At 41.9% G+C, this 6,787-nt stretch overlaps 1 long non-coding RNA gene across 1 annotated transcript; it reads left to right on the top strand.

Annotated features, from left to right (window-relative positions):
* Positions 1–2,553: 2,553 nt before the first annotated feature.
* On the top strand, positions 2,554–6,364 carry LOC131738162 (uncharacterized). The gene is made up of 3 exons (XR_009329699.1): positions 2,554–2,681; positions 3,493–3,567; positions 5,331–6,364. It is a non-coding gene; the product is annotated as an uncharacterized LOC131738162 (long non-coding RNA).
* The last annotated feature ends 423 nt before the right edge of the window (positions 6,365–6,787 follow it).

Here is a 6,787-nt window from a genome sequence, read left to right as displayed (position 1 = left end):
CGACAACGCTGCTGGCCCTTCTCCCCCATCTGATAATGCTGCTGGCCCTTCTCTCCCATCTGACAACACTGCTGGCCCTTCTCCCCCATCTGACAACGCTGCTGGCCCTTCTCCCCCATCCGATAACGCTGCTGGCCCTTCTCCCCCATCCGATAATGCTGCTGGCCCTTCTCTCCCATCTGACAACACTGCTGGCCCTTCTCCCCCATCCGATAACGCTGCTGGCCCTTCTCCCCCATCCGATAACGCTGCTGGCCCTTCTCCCCCATCCGATAACGCTGCTGGCCCTTCTCCCCCATCCGATAATGCTGCTGGCCCTTCTCTCCCATCTGACAACACTGCTGGCCCTTCTCCCCCATCTGACAACGCTGCTGGCCCTTCTCCCCCATCCGATAACGCTGCTGGCCCTTCTCCCCCATCCGATAATGCTGCTGGCCCTTCTCTCCCATCTGACAACACTGCTGGCCCTTCTCCCCCATCCGATAACGCTGCTGGCCCTTCTCCCCCATCCGATAACGCTGCTGGCCCTTCTCCCCCATCCGATAATGCTGCTGGCCCTTCTCTCCCATCTGACAACACTGCTGGCCCTTCTCCCCCATCTGACAACACTGCTGGCCCTTCTCCCCCATCCGATAATGCTGCTGGCCCTTCTCTCCCATCTGACAACACTGCTGGCCCTTCTCCCCCATCCGATAATGCTGCTGGCCCTTCTCCCCTTGCTTCCGCTCATTCAGGCTCCTGTTGCTACTAATTGTGCTAGGTACCACACACTCCCAATTCTGCTGCCTGTCCTTCTCCTCAAACATCTCATTGTCTGCTGTCTGTATCTAACCCTTTCACAGCAAGGCCAGGCTAGATGGCATGCTACAGGCAGTTTAAAACAAAGGACAATACAATTGCGGTTTTCATAATTATTAAATGAAATAGGACTTTTGCAGCCACTAAAACCACTCACCATGTTATTTATTGCAGCCTGGATTACATAGCCGCTGCCCTCGCGCCATCTACTTGGTCTGCCATTTCCGTATTTCACCACGACCCCCCTGCTGCGGAGCTGCCAACTTCACGCTCATGCCTGCTTCTCATTCTGGCTTACAATAATTCCTTATGGTTTACACTTTTCTATGCTTTTACTGTGGGAAACTTTTATAAGAGCTAGTTTGCCATGGTTTGTTTTTAATATGCTTTACCATACCTCTGTGCTTTACAATGCTTAACTGTGCTTCACCATGCTCTATGCTTTATTATACTTGTTGTGCTTCTTTTGCTATGAACCCCCCAGCTTCAGTAGTTCACGACACTCTCCCTGTCCTCAGATTAGATGCAATATTATCAAAGCAGCCAAAGTTAATGTCAACCAGTACTTATTCAGCAAACAAACAGTGCCGTTTTTCTTCATATGTGCAGCTATTGCCGTGATGCCCATTCCCATTCCATATGCCTGCTTTTCTCTAAATGACAGTCACCCCTCCTTATTGATATCCGCTCACTCACTCAATCCTTCCAGATCAACCGAAACATTTAAAAACAGGAACCTGCATTATTCCTCAAGGCAAGACCTTCATATCTTGTCTCCTTGCTCCGTTCACTACATTAATCTCTCCACCAGGACCACCAGAGGTTTCCTCCCACAAGGGGTTTTCCTCTGTGTTGCGTGGTGAGATTAGTCCCTGAAATAATAATTTAAAAAAAAATTGTACTATTGATTATTGTATTATTGATTCTTATGAATTCATCTATATTTTCTTTACTAACCCTTCACTTCCCAAGCTTAGAGGTCCAGCCATGCTGGCCTCGTCCTCTGTGAGCCAGAGGGGATTCCCGGCCAAATCTATTGTAACACTCTTTTGTTTTCACTCTAGGTTCCATTTGGGGGAAGTAATGGTTGCTTCCCAGCCTTGGAGGCTGATCGGTTCAGTCTCACCTCCACGAGGGCGGCTCTCCACGAGCCAAGTGGAAACCCTGTTCTTTTTACTACCTATCTGCTTTCATCTGTGCTAGTCTCCCTCTCTGAAGACCCTTTCGTTGCACGTTTATTTCTTTCTATTTTTCAGCATTCCTGTCTTCCCATGAGGCTTAGCCTCGGAAGTCTGGCTGTGCCAACCTTTGATTCATCCACTATCCTTCTCTTCATTTCCCATTGGGGGAAGTAACACTTACTTCTGAGTCTTGGAGGCCGAGCCAAGGGATAATCCTGTCCTCTTTCTAAAGTCACAAGCACATCATTCCTGTTTCAATTCCCATTTCTTACTCCACGCAGCCCTTGCTCCTGTTCCTTGAACTCATTTCTGTGTATATCTTATTGTACAAAATTTCTTATAAACATAAATTCACTTGTATATACACAAGTCCTTTTAATTTGTTGCATGTTATACACCAAATAGCTAACTCTATCTTCTTTAAATATATGCAAATGATTTTAGTGATCAAGCCATCTCACAAGGGCAGTGGCACCCTAAAATGTTACCCATTTTTAAGAATGTAGAACACCTAGTTCTTCCCACTCAGGCCCCATGCTCACTAAATATCTTGGTGTCCCTGATTTGATAAATAAAATGATTTTAATTACAAATCTGTCCCATAGGTGCAGTGGTACCAATGTCTGTGTGGATCAATTGTTCTTCAATTTACCCCAAAACATGTTTCTGCCATGGTGACTACCAAGACTGGAACACAATTCAGTGAGCTGAATTTGCTACTTTGCTACTTACTGCATTTGGTAATTTTTACAGACATGTGAATCTTTATATATTACACACAAACTAAGAATCTCAGCATGCAATATAAACATATGCACGCATGGGGCCAATGACGGCTATACACCTGTATAACAATATAAGTTTAAAAGCATCCTTCACATACCATCCAGTACCGTACACCACATGGTCACATATTATATTTGCTACTTTTCATACTTTTGGTTTTGTGTGAATCTGATGAGTGATGAAACACAATTGCAATACTGACAGCTTCAACGAGTGCAATTTGTCATAATGTTCCTTTTTTATTATTGATATAAATTATTATTTGTCTATTAGTTTACATGATATCTCAGTACTTCCTTACCAGATACAAGATACACAGCATTAGCAGAGTTTAATGATAAACTGCATAAATGGATACAGTTCATAGCATTTGTTGATAAAGAATAATCTGGAAATGTGGAATATGTGCTTTAATATTTAATGAGCTGAATATAAAAGCTGCAGACACAAAACGCAGATAAAAGTCGAAATATTATCCCAAATTAATAATTTAATGCCCGTCTATATTTGTTTTTTGTTAACATAGTCATTCATCATAAATAATGCTACAGAACGGCAAATGTTTATTTTGGTAATATGTTCTCAAAGAATGATTTTTTTACTGTTATACAACCAGTATATTTCTGTCAGTAAACAACAATAGATTTATGTTTTTTTTTTAAAGCTGCTTACAATGGAACAGAATGTAATTGCGACAAATGATTAGACCAATGTTCTTGTCTCTTAGAGTCTACAACCAAGGATGAACCAGCGGCCCTGCACATTGCAAGCAAGTGTCTTAACCACTATACAAAACAACCAGGTTTGTCTGCATTTGTGGTTACAGAGCTTGTAGCAATGCGGTAGAGAGCCCTGTACATAGATTTATTTGTTTATTTTAGAACAGGGTTTCCCCCTCCACCCCTGTGTTATTTTGTATTTGTTTTATTATTATTGTCGTTATGATTGTGTGTAAATGACGGCGAGCGCTGTGTGTGTGTTATTGTTTTTGTATTTATTATTATTATGTATAGATGACGGCGTAGCCGATTTGTTATTATTTAGTAGCATGGATGGGAAGCCCCATCCACACAGTAATTTAGAAAACTTGTGCAGATTGTGGCTGAGGGGTAATAGAATAATTGCCAGCTAATTAAACCCCTCGGCCACGATATATAAACCGGCAGCTCTCTGCACTCAAGGGTGGGTGTACGAGAGGAGCGTAGAGAGTGGAGAGAGAGATAGCGAAACTAAAACGAAACTAATATACAGGAACAGTGACAGCGACTGCCCAGCCTGACCTGTATAGTTTATTTATTACTTTTGTGTTCGTGATTATTTTTGTTTACCCTTTTTATTTTGCTCTGTGAGCACAGTGTTTTTGTTTGAATATTTTATTTATTTTTGTTAAATAAAACGGCGCCGCCTTTAACTGCAGTACTTGCCTGGTGTCAGTATTTTTCCCGTCCCTGCTTCTGTCTGACGTCACCGTCCAGCCATTCTTGTCACAGAGCTTTTAACCTCATCTCATCTCACTGACAGGGGACAGAATCCACAATGACAGTGCATCACACAACACTGCCTGTACAAAAAACAAATTTACAAGTTGTTTGAAAATACATTGGTTTAAGTTACATTTTGCAGCAATAAAAACACAGCACCTGAAATGGTTAAGCTTAAGATTGAGTGTAATAACAGAACTTGCTCCAGTCAGTTATACAGTTCAGCCGATTTCATTGCATGCCATTGTTTTGGGATGATAGCTTTCTGTTTAAAAATTGCACCATTGTAAATGTAACCATACCGTAACCAGGCCTGGGTTAAGAAGGGATTGTCATGTAATTGAGGATTTTTGGTGAGACTTAATCTTTCAAGTACCCAGGACATCCCTGTTGAACTGGGTTACCATATGTCTTTAGAATGCATCAGTAATCAAGCTGTATGGGGGCAGATATTATATATGTGAAGATGAGATAGAAGTGCTGGGATGTGGTGCCAAGGCAGTGAATTGGCTGAGCTACTGTCTACATGAAATGGTAATAAATGGGGGTGTTCCTCAGCCTTTGCCACTGTTTATATGTTAACCACACTATTCAATGGTGGGTCCTCTGTTGTTTTCTATATTTAATGTTTTCTATCTTTATAAACCTGAACTTTGTGTTGTTTGCTAATCATTTGACAGATGTGTCATTGCTGTTTTATTGTTGTATAGTCTGCCTAGGCTAATACATTTATCAATGTAAAACATGTTACTCATAAGATGTGAATTTACAAGACGAATAATGGTTTAAATTCAGATCAGCAGTAACACAACTTTATACAGGTAATAAGGAATTGCTAGCTCAGATTATATTGATTTGGATATTACAGGATGATTCAAAATTCTTAATATTCAAAGTTCCCCACATCCTGACTGAAGAAAAATACATGTGTCCATTTATTTGAGAACTTAAAATAAAGTATTAATGGGAGATCACGTGACCTGCAGACTGAGATGGTTGATCGCAGTTAGAGATCTAGTCGCTCGCCTCCTAGTTTTAGTATTTTTTGACTTCCACACTTTTTTCTTTTTTGTGATACCGAAAGCCAGCACAATCTGGAATGTCTGGAACCCCAACGACAACAGGTTCGGCATCTGTTGTGTCTCCACTCAAGAAAAAATTTAAGAATTCAGCTCCTGTGGATTCGGACAAGATGGCGGACCCCATTTCACTACTGCTACAACAACACCAGAAGGAGACTGCTGCCCTTATTACAACAACCGTGAGTAACGCTGTACTAGAGATTAAAAGTAGTCTGCAGGAGCATCTGAACATGATTACTACTTTGAAAACCGATCTGACTGCTCATGTGGCAACTGTTTAGCAACTAGTTTCAAAGGTTGATTCGGTACGAGGGGAGCTGAGAGAACAAAAGAAAACAGTTAATAACTGTACTGCACGTCTCAAAAGCATGGAGCGTAAAGTGGCAGATCTGGAGGACAGGTCTCGCAGGAATAATATTAGGCTAGTGGGTTTGCCGGAGGGAATAGAAGGTGAGGACGCTGTCGACTTTTTGCAAGATATGCTGCCCAAATGGTTTCCTGCTCTCTCCCAACGGAAATTTGAAATTGAAAGAGGGCACAGGATCTATGGACGCTTTGCCAGTGACAACCGCAAACCCAGAGTTGTTATATTCAAGCTACTTCGCTACACTGATCGACAGCTCATTCTGCAGGAAAGCAGGAATGGTAACCCAATTCGTGAAGCTGGTGGTAATATCCTGCGCTTCTATGCAGATTACAGTCCTGCCACATCCCAACTCCGTAGAGCATTTACTGATGCAAGGAAAGCTATGCGAGATGCTGGTGTGCGTTCCTTCCTGATTTATCCGGATACTTTAAAAGTGACGCACAATAACACCCAGCACTCCTTCACGTCTGTGCAAGAGGCAGAAGATTTTTTGAAGTCTAATATGGGCCTGCCGTTTAAATCACTGACTATCAGCAGTTATCAGGACTATGCAGTACATATATGAAGAACCTTTTTATTTTGTTACGGGTACCTTTTTTTTTTCATCAGCTATTGCAGCATGTACCCACTTATTTTTGGGACCTTAGCATAAGGGGATCATTATATATAGTTGTTAATTTTTGTATGTTTATTTTGTTTGTATACTGAATGATTTTGGAGGTGGGCTGTGGCGTTGTAGCTGCTGACCGTTACAGTATGAGTGCCACAGATCCTGCTAAGGGAGGGCTATGAGAAGGAGGAGGAGAGTTTTATTCAGAATCCCTCTCTTTTCCATGGGGTTTGGAGTGGGAACGGGGAGTACTTTTGTGTGTTGTCTTTTTGCGGTTTGGGTGGGGATGAGCAGCCTGCAGGGATTTTGGACCTCTGTCTATAATGAGGGAATTTTCAGCATGACCAGTATTGTTATTTATTTTGATATATATATTTTGTTTGTTTTTTCTACTTTTTCTTCTTAAGTTTATGGTATGGCTGACATCTCAATTATTTCCTGGAACCTGAGGGGCCTAAACTCACCTCATAAACATGTAAAGC

The sequence above is a fragment of the Acipenser ruthenus genome, chromosome 10, assembly GCF_902713425.1.
Source record: "Acipenser ruthenus chromosome 10, fAciRut3.2 maternal haplotype, whole genome shotgun sequence".
In the NCBI taxonomy this organism is placed as follows: Eukaryota; Metazoa; Chordata; class Actinopteri; order Acipenseriformes; family Acipenseridae; genus Acipenser; species Acipenser ruthenus.
This window is presented reverse-complemented; position numbering and strand designations above follow the sequence as displayed.